We start from the raw sequence: 13,292 nt of genomic DNA, 5'->3' as shown, positions 1-13,292 counted from the left end.
GAATTTTGGACTCTGTGGGAGAAGTCGAGGGTGGGATGATTTGAGAGGATGGCATTGAAACATGTACACTGAAATATGGAACAGATCACCAGTACAGGTTTGATGCATGAGACAGGGTGGTACTGGGACAACCCTGCGGGATGGGTTAGGGAGGGAAGTGGGAGGGGGTTGGGGCAGGATTGGTGTCAGGATTGGGACACATATACACCCATGGATGATCCATGTGAATGCGTGGCAAAAACCACTACAATATTGTAAAGTAATTAGCCTCCAATTGAAGCAAATAAATTAATTTACACAAAAAAATTAATTAATGGGACACCAGTGATGAACCCCTTCTGACAGGGAGGCTTTCCCAGGAGAAGGGGCAGGAGAGAAGGGCCAAGGTAATCTCAATCACAATGAGTAGCAAGAGTCCATAGGTTGGCAGAACCCAGGGAATCTTGATTCTGCAAACGGTGCTTAATTCGTTCTGCCTGCATCAGAATCACTGAGGACCCTTATGCTGTAACATCAGAATTACTGAGGACTCTTATGCTGTAATTATAGTTGCTTTGAGTGAGAGTTGGACACATGAATTCCCCAAGCTCCCTGACTGTCATCATCTACCTTCATGATCTGAATCCAGGATCTGCAGCCATCCTACATGAGCCTAGCTTCCCCATTTGGGAAAGAAGAGTGTCCCAGACTCTCCACACCTGTGACTTCAGGGCCCACCTCCTGTTCCCCTCAAAAGCTGTCTTCCTGTAGAAACCTCTCATGGCAGGACCTTCCACCCAGGGGTAGTACTGCAGGGGGTTGACCCACAGGTCTTTGGAGGTGATCTGCTGGCAACATGAGGAAGGCCAGAACATGCCTGATGAGGCCCCAATACTTCCCATGTGTAGCCAACAACTGCAGCATCCATCTCCAATTCTGGGGTAGGGCCAGAATGACACTACCTCTGCAGTCCTGATTGATGCTGGGAAGTTGTGGGTTGACAACCAGTTGAGGAAGTTAAGGCTGCTGGTGTCCAGACTGAGGCTGGGAGCTCCCCATCCATAATCCCAGAACCAGTGGACTGGAGTGGAACACTATGCCCTCTACCCTTGAGGAAGACAAGGGGGATAGGGAAGGATCACACTGGAGGAGCATCCACTCCCTTCACCATCCACCCACAGTGACTGGGAGCCACATCACGCCAATTATGTCATGGTAGTACTCCACGATGACTGTATTCCAGAAGTTGAGGTTGTCACAAAAGGAAAATATCAGCTTGCAGTTGGACTGGGGATGGCCTAGATCCTGCACCTGCCAGAACCAGGAGGAGGGAAAAGGTGCAAGCTTCTAGGGTCCTCAGCTTGCATGCTAGGCAGGCATCAACACCTTTCTCTTCTCCAAACACTTACACTGCACATGCATGGATATGATACATGCCCCCCCCCCACCAAAAGAAAAAAAAAAAATCCCTGCCCATTTCCCCCATCCACTTGGCCTCAGTCTTCCTCACTCACCCCCAAACAAATCATGTACATAAGCAAGACTTTACCTTCATCACTGATCATGAAACACATTTGGGGGTGGTTCATTATCTGCTTTAGGTCAAGGAGAAGAACAAGTACCCTGGAACAGGCATCTTCAAGGTATGTTGCATTCCTGTTTGCTGGGCCACCCGACTGACATCCCCAGCCCCTGCCATACCATCAGACATGCTCATGGCTCTTGGTCCCCCATGGTCGTCTAGGTCCCCTCTCTGCACCAACCGAGGGAGTGTCAGTTTCTTACAACTTCTGATTTCTGCCTCATCTGTGTGTGCAGGGTAGTGGCATGTCACTGCTTAAAATGTCACGATCTGAAGTCCCTGTGGCATGTCTTGTCTGTAGGCAAATGTCTGCTGTGTGTCGCCATGTGTGTGTGTGTTTATGTGTTTAGCAAACCCCTGGGACTCTGATCTGCTCCCTGTATTCACCAAAGGGTGAAGTGGTCTGGCCCTAACTATGGGCAAAAAGAACCACCCCTTCAAGCTCCGCCTAGGTGAGTGGACGATGTCCTGCTTTTCCACTGCACTAGTGAGAACAACTACTGGGACTCTGCCTGACTGGTATGGGTTCTGGGACCGCCAATGTCTCTGTTGCTTTCCCAGATAATCCACAATTACAATAATAAATCTTTGAGAATGCTATTCTGGCCTACTGTCTCTGGTCACATAGAACTCCAGCCCCAGGGTATGGCTTCTGTTTAGATGCAGACCAAATGGAGCCACGGAAAGTCGTGGCTCAGACACACACAAATGGAGCCATGCCCAGGAGCTGCTGGCGCTGTTCCTTTGGCGCTCACCCCTCCTCCCAGCCCCCACTTCCCTCGGCTTCCTTGGCTTGCCTGTGCCCTCACCCACAACGCTCCTCCTGTTCCTGCTCCTTCTCTCCTAAACAACCGACCTCAGGAAGTGTTAGTAAGGATACGACTTTAGCCCAGAAGCCAGGAATGCCCTGGATCATTGAGCTTCACTGAGACAAGGGACACTTTCCCCTCTGGTGGTTCTTCCACCTGAGCTGAAAGTAGGCCCTGTGATATTTTTCAGTGGCACAGGTCAGGTCTACCAGCAGGACAGCCAATGCCTCCAGCGCCCGAAGTGGGCGCCATTCACTCGGGGCTCCCGGCCTTGGGTGTCCCTGGTCCTGTTCCTCTGGGTTCTGCTCCCACTCTTACGGACACCCGCGCCTGCTTCTCCTCCACCACCATCACCACCTCCACCTCCTTCATGATGTCTTCCACCAGCGGCTGGAGGTCTTGCCAGAACCCCGCCACCTCTACTTCCTGCAGAGCCGCGCCTTCCTCCACTGCCTCCATCCTGAAGACGGTGCCCTCCCTGCCTGGTGCCCTCCTGTCCCCGCCCCTGCCCCCGCCCCCCAACCCGCTGTCTGTAACGTCCCTGATGGCCCCACCGTGCTGGCAGGCCGCAGGGCCCCTACGGCCTGAAGACCAGTCTCACAACGAAGAGGATTCAGGGTGCCAGGGACCCTCTAGCCTTCCTCCGGTTTCTCTATCCTTATGGCCCTGGCCATGGCCCAGGTTGCGAAGGATGTGGACCCCAAAGTGCAGCAGCTGCCTGGCTCAGCAGACCCACAGGTTTCAGTCACTCCCCACCAATTGGTTACTTGCCTAAAGTCTAGCAGAGGGAAATGTAGACATGCATGTGGATCCGTGGGTCACCACACATGAGTAGTACGTTGGTGGGAGGGGCCTGACTTTTACTTGCTGGCCTTCAGAACACATCAGGAACCAATCAAATGGAGGCTAAATGCATTTCCTCAGGGGCATGCCCCTTGGGATTTGGACACTGTGGCAGTAGCTGCCAATCTCTGATCAAAGCAAAGCATGCCCTGCATGGAAACTATTTTCATGAGCAACAGTGCCAAAGGACAAATAAGGGAGGCAGGTGTTTCAGTAACTGAAGAACCAGTAGTTCTTATGAAATATAAACGATTTCCATATTTCTTACAGGAAAAATCTCCATTCTGATCTTCAAATGTAAAATACAGAGAGAAGCTCTACTTCCATGTGGAGAAGGCAATGGCAGCTGACTCCAGTACTTTTGCTTGGAAAATCTCATGGATGGAGGAGCCTGGTAGGCTGCAATCCATGGGGGTAGTGAAGACACTACTGAGGGACTTCACTTTCACTTTTCACTTTCCTGCATTGGAGAAGGAAATGGCAACCCATTGCAGTGTTCTTGCCTGGAGAATCCCAGGGAGGGCAGAAACTGGTGGGCTGCCGTCTATGGCGTCGCACAGAGTCGGACACGACTGAAGTGACTTAGCAGCAGCAGCAGCTACTTCCATGAAGGAGGGTTAGGACCAACATTTCATTCAGGAAGTACAGGAAATTCCATATTTTATGGTGGAGATCGATTCTCTTGATATATGTTTGAGAAATACAAAGAATTCCATATTTCTTGAAAGAGTTGTGGCCAGATTTTCATTTGTAAAATAGAGATGATTTCAGTTCCATAATGATTCTCTATATCTTAAGAAAACCAATGCCAAGGTTTTCATATGTGGAATATAGAGAATTCCATATTTCATCTAGGAAAATCTCCACCCAGATTTTCATATATGATGTATAGAGAATTTCACTTTTCAGGTAAGAATAATAGCATCCAGATTCTTATAAAGTGAAATACAAAAAAATTCAATGTATTGTGAACTAAAATCAGCATCGAGATTTTCATTTGTAACATATACAGATTTGATATTTATTTGAGTAAAATAGTCACCATGATTTTTGAGATGTGAAATACACAGAATTCTCTATTTTATGTAGTGATATCCCTGCACAGATTTTGGTGTGTGAAATATACAGAATCACAGATTTCGTGTGGGGACGGTTTTTCGTATGTGATGTACATAAATTTCAGTCCTTCATGTAGGCAAATTTCAGCAGGGATTTTGTATATGATATAGACAGTATGTTATATCTCATGTGATAATGTGTGGACAAATTTCAAATGCGAAATATAGAGAATTCCATATTTCAGGTGGATATTTTCATATATATAAAACATACAGAACATTTTCCATATTTTTTGTGGTATTATCTGGACCATGATTTCCCTATATGATACATGAAAATTTTCATATTTCATCTGAAAATAAATTCACAGATTTCTATATGAGACATGGACACTTTTTATATTTCATTAGGAAAATCTGTTCCCAGATTTCTCTATGTGAAGTATAGAAAATTATATATTTATGTCAGAAAAGCTTAATACAGATTTTTTATTATGAAATATTCAGAATTTCATATAGAAAGCAAATATGTGTATATATATATTCTGACTGTCATCTGTAAAATAGACATCATTCCATGTTTCCTTTAGGAAAACCTGAACTTTGATTTCCACATGTGAAACATATCGAATTCCATACTTAACATTTGAAAATCTCTGCCTTGAAAACATTTGCTAAAAAAACACATGCAAAGATGCTCAACATCACTCATTATCAGAGAAATGCAAATCAAAACCACAATGAGGTACCATTACACGTCACTCAGGATGGCTGCTATCCAAAAGTCTACAAGCAATAAATGCTGGAGAGGGTGTGGAGAAAAGGGAACCCTCTTACACTGTTGGTGGGAATGCAAACTAGTACAGCCACTATGGAAAACAGTGTGGAGATTTCTTAAAAAGCTGGAAATAGAACTGCCATATGACCCAGCAATCCCACTTCTGGGCATACACACTGAGGAAACCAGATCTGAAAGAGACACGTGCACCCCAATGTTCATCACAGCACTGTTTATAATAGCCAGGACATGGAAGCAACCTAGATGCCCATCAGCAGACGAATGGATGAGGAAGCTGTGGTACATATACACCATGGAATATTACTCAGCCATTAAATAGAATTCATTTGAATCAATTCTAATGAGATGGATGAAACTGGAGCCCATTATACAGAGTGAAGTAAGCCAGAAAGATAAAGACCATTAGAGTATACCAACACATATATATGGAATTTAGAAAGATGGTAACGATAACCCTATATGCAAAACAGAAAAAGAGACTCAGATGTATAGAACCGACTTTTGGACTCTGTGGAAGAAGGCGAGGGTGGGATGTTTCAAGAGAACAGCATCGAAACATGTATATTATCTAGGGTGAAACAGATCACCACCCCAGGTTGGGTGCATGAGACAAGTGCTCGGGCCTGGTGCACTGGGAAGACCCAGAGGGATCAGGTGGAGAGGGAGGTGGGAGGGGGGACCGGGATGGGGAATAGATGTAAATCCATGGTTAATTCATTTCAATGTATGACAAAAACCATTGCAATGATGTAAAGTAATTAGCCTCCAACTAATAAAAATAAATGGGAAAAAAAAAAAAAAAGAAAAGTGAAAGAGGAGAGTGAAAAAGTTGGCTTAAAGCTTAGCATTCAGAAAACTAAGATCATGACATCTGGTCCCATCAGTTCATGGGAAATAGACGGGGAGACAGTGGAAATAGTGACAGACTTTATTTTGGGGGGCTCCAAAATCACTACTCCTTGGAAGGAAAGTTATGACCAACCTAGATAGCATATTAAAAAGCAGAGACATTACTTTGCCAACAAAGTTACACCTCATCAAGGCTGTGGTTTTTCCAGTAGTCATGTATGGATGTTAGAGTTGGACTGTGAAGAAAGCTGAGCACCAAAAAATTGATGCTTTTCAACTATGGTGTTGGAGAAGACTCTTGAGAGTCCCTTGGACTGCAAGGAGATCCAACCAGTCCATCCTAAAGGAGATAAGTCCTGGGTGTTCATTGGAAGGACTGATGCTGAAGCTGAAACTCCAATACTTTGGCCACCTCATGCGAAGAGTTGACTCATTGGAAAAGACCCTGAGGCTGGAGGGATTGGAGGCAGGAGGAGAAGGGGACGACAGAGGATGAGATGGCTGGATGGCATCACCGACTCGATGGGCATGAATTTGAGTAAACTCCGGGAGTTTGTGATGGACAGGGAGGCCTGGTGTGCTGCGATTTATGGGGTCGCAAAGAGTCGGACATGACTGAGCGACTGAACTGAACTGAACTGAATATGAAAAAAAGAGGACACTGAGAAAAATATCTCTAATTTAGTGCTTTTATTTAAGAGGGATCTTATTTTAAACTGGTGCTGTTTAGTTGCTAAGTTGTGTCCAACTCTTTTGCAATCCCATGGACTGTAGCCCACCAGGCTCCTCTGTCTGTGGGATTTCCCAAGAATAATGGAGTGGGTTGCCATTTCCTTCTACAAGGGATCTTTCAACCCAGGTATTGAACTCAAGTCTCCTGCATCTCCTGCACTGCAGGCAGACCCTTTACAACTGGGCCATCAGGGAAGCTATTTTAAATTAGTACTTCTCAAATTTTAATGTGCATAAGAATAACCCCAGAACCCTTTTAAAACACAAATTCCCAGGCAGCACCCTCGAGATTCTAATTCAGTAGGTCCCAGTGGAGCTTGAAAATTTGCATGTCTAACCATCTTTCCATTGAAGCTGAAGCTTCTGGTCCAGGGACCACAGCTTAAGTAAGACTGTCCTAATCTCCATCAGGTGTGAAGAGTCTACAAAAGAGAATACACTTTTCATTTTTCACCTCTTTGTTCAAAAATGCTACACAAGCACCCTGCAATATATTCCTCCAATACAATAACCTGTGAACCCATTTTATTTGTTATTTTATTTATTATTTATTTGTTATCTTTATCTATTGCTAAAAGTAGATTCTATTGAGATGTGGGTTGTATTAATTTGGTTGTTGTTACTGTTTCGAGTAAACCTTTCACACAGTTCCAGTAATGGCCTTTGGTGTTAAAAATCCAGATTACCTAAAGAATAGCAACAATCCATCAGATTGCCAATGTGAGAGACTGTTTAAAGGCCAGAAATTCCTTGCTCTCACACTTAGCACTTTTTGCACAGTGAGTGACTGCTGATTCTCCCATTCAGATTTGAAATCTATTTTTCAACATCCTGACTTGAACTGGCCATATGACATGCTTTAACCAATAGAATCCACTAAAAGAGCCATTCCATAAGTCCCAGCCCCTAAACTTCAAAAAGCCTTGCAGTTTCTGCCTTTTTCTTTTTGCAAAATATCTTGAAACTGCTCAATGAGGAAGATAATCTAGCCAAATGGAGGATGAGACACCGTGGAAGAGAATGGAGGCACCCCAGCCAACAGCTAGCACCTCCCGGGTGTGCAAAAGCAGTCATCCTGGACTTTAAGTCCCAGACACCTGAAGCTGAATGCTGTTGCATGAATGAGCTCAGGCCACATCAGTGGAGGATCTGCTCAGTCAACTCTCAGAAATGTGAGAATTAACAAAATAGTGTTTTAAGTCACTATGCTTTGGGGTGTTTTGTTAAGCTGTAAGTTACTGGCACAGCTATTCTGAATATTTCAGTGAATCTGGAGAAGGAAAGGTCCTGAGAGTCTATAACTAGGAAAAGAATAATAACATGAGAGCACCTCACAGTCAGGAGTGTCTGTAGTGAACAGGCAGAGTCCCACAGATACAAGCAGACAGACCAGTGGGGAGGGAGGAGGCACATTCACACATGACTCCTAAAAACATCATCAATAATTTTTCCGTGTCTGAGGGAGTAAATAGCAATAACATAGTCAAGAAAAAGACCCTCTGCTTCTCCACTTTCACCTGTGTCTGAGAAGATATGAGCAAAGCTTGCTTAGACGCAGAGTACATGATCATGTGCGACTGAAAAAAAGTGTTTCCCAACACACAGGCAGAACACTGGGTTCTGGAAGAAAAGAAGCAGATCTTTCCAGAGTAGAACCCCAAAACTGAGGATTTACTTTTTCAAGGGAAATGGGTAGGATTTGCACTGAAGTAATACCTTCTTCCCTATCCCTCAATCAAATGACCTGAATAAAGACATCTTTTTAAAACCATTTATAAATTTTTATCTTTCATTTCCAAGGGATTTTCTTTGACCCTGGTAAGTAAGATATCAAATATTGTATTGCCTTCACTTAAAAAAAAAAAGTTGACTCAAGTCCATATTAAAACTTGCCCAACATCTAATTGATAAAGTAATCAACATCCCTTGTACTTGAATCATCCCAAGTTCAATAGAGCACAGTCAGGAGGTTGAGGACCTCTGATTCAGACAGAAAATGAATAGCATGGATGTCATTTAGAGTTCAGTTTCTTGCCCCATTTCCCCAGTGTATTTAGTGAGTCTGAGGTAAGACCCTGAATCTGCACTTTTTAAAAAAAATTTAGTTGGAGGATAATTATTTTACAGTGTTTTGTTGATTTCCACCACACATTAACATGAATCAGCCCTAGGTATACATAAGCCCCTCCCTCTTGAACCTCCCTCCCACCTCCCACCCCATCCAGACACCCTTCTGGGTTGTCACAGAGCACTGGGTAAGCTCCCTGTGTCACACAGCAAATTCTCACTGGCTATCTAGTTTACATATGGTAATATACGTGTTCAATGCTACTCTCTCAATTGATCCCACACTCTCCTTCCCCCACTGTGTCCACAATCTGTTATCCATATCTGTGTCTCTATTGCTGCACTGTAAGTAAGTTCATGAATACCATTTTTCTATATTCCATATATATGCATTAATATACAGTATTTGTCTTTCTAACTTCACTCTGCAGAACAGGCCCTAGGTTCATCCATCTCAGGTCAGCTGACTCATATTCATTCTTTTGTATGACTAATATTTCATTGTATATATGTACCACAATTTTATTTACTGAATCTGCACTTTTAACAGGTATCCCAAGGGGATTCTTATGCAAGTGGTTCTCTGGTCAGTCTTTGGAAAACACTGGAGGAGTTTGAAAAGACAGTGTTGGAGTGACCTGAATCCAGCCACAGCCCTACCCATCACTGTTGTGTGACTTGCGGCAAGTTGATGTCTCTGATAACTTACCTCAGAATCTTCATCTATAAAATGGGACCATAATAGTACTGTATTCATTTGATACAACTGCTATAAGAGTGTACCGCAAACTAGATGGCTTAGCAACAGATTTACTGTCTCACAATTTGAGGGTCAGCAAACCTGAAGTCAACATTTTGGCAAGGTTGGTTCCTTCTGAGCGGTGTGAAGGAGAATCAGCTCCAGGCCCCTCTCCTACCTTCTTCTGGCTTGCTGGTAATCTTTGGCATTCTTTGGCTTATACATCTCTGCCTTCATCTTCACCTGATTATCTCCCTATATACAATCTGTGTCCATATTCCCCATTTCATAAGAATATCAATCGTAATTGGATTAAGGGCCCACCCTAATCCAATGTGACTTCATATTAACTAACTAATCTGCAGCACTATTCCCAAATAAAGTCACATTCTGAGGTCCTGGGGGTGGGGGTGGGGGTTAGGACTTCAACATATGAATTTTTGAGTGACACAGTTCAATCCAGAAAGTTTCCACCTCTCCAAGTTGCACTGAGATAAATGTACATAACATATTTAACACATAATGCTTGGAAAGATTGAGGCCAAGAGAAGAGGACATCAGAGGATGAGATGGTTGGATGGCATCACTGACTCAATGATTTGAATTTGAGCAAACTCCGGGAGATGGTGAAGGACAGGGAAGCATGGCATGCTACAATCCATGGGGTCACAAAGAGTCAGACACAATTTAGTGACTGAACAACAACTAGCATTTATAAGCCTAAATAAGTGATAGCCATTAACTAATAGTATATCATTGTGTATGGTTGTTGTTCAGTTCCTGTCATGTCTGACTGTGACCCCATGGTTTGTAGCATGCCATGCTTCTCTGTCCTTCACCATCTCCCGGAGTTTGCTCAGATTCACACCCACTGAGTCAGTGATGCTATCTAACTATCTCATCCCCTGCCACCTTCTTCTCCTTTTGCCTTCAATCTTTCCCAGCATCAGGGTCTTTTCCAATAAGTTGGCTCTTTGATATCAGGTGGCCAAAATACTGGAGCTTCAGCATCAGTTCTTCCAATGAATATTCAGGGTTGATTTCCTTTAGGATTGACTGGTTTGATCTCCCTATGGTCCAAGGTACTCTGAAGAGTCTTCTCATTGTGTATATCATATGTATATTATGCCTTGTGTATCCCCTTTCTATCTTTACTACAGATTGTGACATATAAATAGAATGTAAACAAGAATGCAAACATTGGCCCTTTCAAAATTCTCTGTATATACTAGAAGAATAAATGATCTGGCATGTTTTCTATGTTTTGGGAAATACAAGAAAGTAGACAATTATGCAAACCCATGAATGCACTCAGGATCTGAAAGTTTCTGGGAAACAGGGCAACTGTCTTGGTGACTTCTTCTGCTTTAAAAAAAAAAAACAAAAAAAACAAAAAAAAACACACCTTTTTTTAAAATGCTGCTTTTAATTATACTACTTGGGCCCCAGGGTACTGAGTGTTTTCTAATCTTTTGCCTTTTGTATAAGGGTTTTCCAGTCATTTGGAGACTTTATTTTCTTAGTTGTATCTTAGTTAATAGAATTGCTGAATCCCTTGGAAATTAAAGTAATCTAAAGGGTTTATTATTTAACTTGATAATTAAATTCCCCATGTTCTCTCCTAATGTGGTGCTTCATACAAAGAAAAGACCCACCATTAAAAATGTAAGTAGACTTGGATAAGAACAATTCTCAGAGTAACAATATCTACTCTCATTATTTCCCAGCAAAGTATCCTCTTTGTTGATAATATGCTGAAAACTTAAATGCTTATCAAAGAGAGCAAGAGATAGCTAAGTTACTGGCTCTGCCATTTAATTCTTTAATGACTTTTGTGGAAGTTTGAGAGCTCTCAAAACATGCATTTCTTGGCTGGAATGGCAAGGACAGGTAACTATGTAATGCACCCATGTTTCCATGAAGTTATAAAAATTCCCAGCTGGGGTCATCAGCATATGGTCAAAGTCTGACCTATGAGTCTTTTGCAAGACTCAAGGAAATATTCACCAAACTTCTTCAGAACTGTATTGGAGGGCTTCCCTGGTGGCTCACTGGTAAAGAATCACTCGCCAATGCAGGAGACACAGGTTCAATCCCTGGTCTGGGAAGATCCCACATGCCATGGAGCAACTAAGCCTGTGGGCCACAACTACTGAGCCTGTGCTCTAGAGCCCAGGGGCCACAACTACTGAAGCCCATGCTCCTAGAGCCTGTGCTCCACAATGAGAGAGGCCACCGCAATGAGAAGCCTGTACACCACAACTAGAGAGTAGCCTCCGCTCACCACAACTAGAGAAAAGCCCAAGTAGCAGTGAAGACTCGGCACAGCCAATAATAAGTAATGCTTTTTTAAAAGGAATGAAAATTGGGCATGATTTGCTCTTTATAATACCTCCCTACATAGTCCCTCAATCAAAGACCTGAGAATGATAATTTATGGTCTGTACCTTTGTAAAATCGTTTATAATTTTTAAAGTTCATTCAAGGGATTGAATTTGATCCTGTGAAGTAAGGTAAGGCACACTTTATTGGACCTTCTTTTCAAAAAAAAGGAAGTCCATCATTCTTTTCAATCTTGTGGGAGACATCTATTTGTTTTAGCCAGGCCAACATCCAGCACCTACCTATAAGTAGGTTGCCAGTCTTCTTTCAGAGAACTATCTCTTTCCCACCTCCTTTGCCATGTGATTGGATGGGCTGATCCCAACCCCCACCAACCAAACCTCTAGAAATGAGCATATGATTCATATTAACCAGTTGGAGTATTCCATTTTCCACGCCACAATTACTGACCAAGGAATGGACCAGTGGCATTAGATGCTTCAAACAGAACTGGCTACAGTCCCTTTATTAGAACCATTGGGAAAGATGGGTTGTTTTCCCAGAGGGTGCTAAGTTGGTATGATGTCATCCCTGTCTCCATAAGGGAGAACATGCCCAAGAATGAAACTAAAACAAAGAAAATCAGGATTAGGAACTGAGAGAGACCTTATTGGCATGTTTAGACCTGGATTTCCCTGTGCCTGCTTGGCTTTTCAGATGCTTGAGCAGATATAGATCCTCTTTTTGCCCCCTTGAAGCAATGTTTCTTCTTAAGATAGTTCAAGTCTCCACTATATTGATAGCAATGAGATGTAACATTCCTGGTATTAATAAGGACAATCATGGATAGGAAGCAGACCCACTGAACTGTGATTTCCTTTTGAAATGATCTCCACTCTTGTGGTCACATGATGATTTAATAAAATGTTAGTGACTGTACAAATAAATATGATCAAAGGAATCATGTGACCTTGTAAATCAACTCATTTCCTTCCCTTTGTTCCTCCAGTTCCTCCTCGGGTCTGGTTTTCAGAAGCTCACATTGAGATAAGGATTCATGAGCAAGGGACTGATTTAGGCCATGGGGAAAGTGGTAACAGAAAGTGGTGCCAGACAGGGAAGAGGAAGGAGCCCCACCAGGCACAATCTGGCAGAGTCCAGAGAGGGTGGTGCTAGCTTGGAGGGTGAGTCACAGCTCAGAGTGGTCTCCATTTGAGGCAAGGAGATGGGGTTTTCCTACTCCTACAATTGTCATTTGCTGGCACAGCCCCCAAAGACTGTAAGTTTTATGCACAACCAAAAGCATCCAATAGCCCAAAGGCAGACCTCTGAAAGGTTTCAGTGAATCTTTGGGACCTCAGTGAATGGTCTCTCAAGAAACCATTGGAAAAAAGAAAAAAAAAAAAAAAAAGAAAGAAACCATTGGGACAAAAGCACAGTGACAGAGGAGGAGATTCAAAGCTGGTTTTAAAAAAAACAGACATGTCCAAAAAATAATAATACTATAATCAGA

The 13,292-nt window shown here is 43.1% G+C and overlaps 1 pseudogene; it reads right to left on the bottom strand.

Annotated features, from left to right (window-relative positions):
* Positions 1–698: 698 nt before the first annotated feature.
* LOC139034291 (testis-specific Y-encoded protein 1-like) lies at positions 699–2,954 on the bottom strand (annotated as a pseudogene).
* Positions 2,955–13,292: the final 10,338 nt, after the last annotated feature.

The sequence above is a fragment of the Odocoileus virginianus genome, unplaced genomic scaffold, assembly GCF_023699985.2.
Source record: "Odocoileus virginianus isolate 20LAN1187 ecotype Illinois unplaced genomic scaffold, Ovbor_1.2 Unplaced_Contig_239, whole genome shotgun sequence".
NCBI classification, from domain to species: Eukaryota; Metazoa; Chordata; class Mammalia; order Artiodactyla; family Cervidae; genus Odocoileus; species Odocoileus virginianus.
The sequence above is the reverse complement of the archived record's forward strand: the minus strand, read 5'-3'. Positions and strand labels throughout refer to the sequence as shown.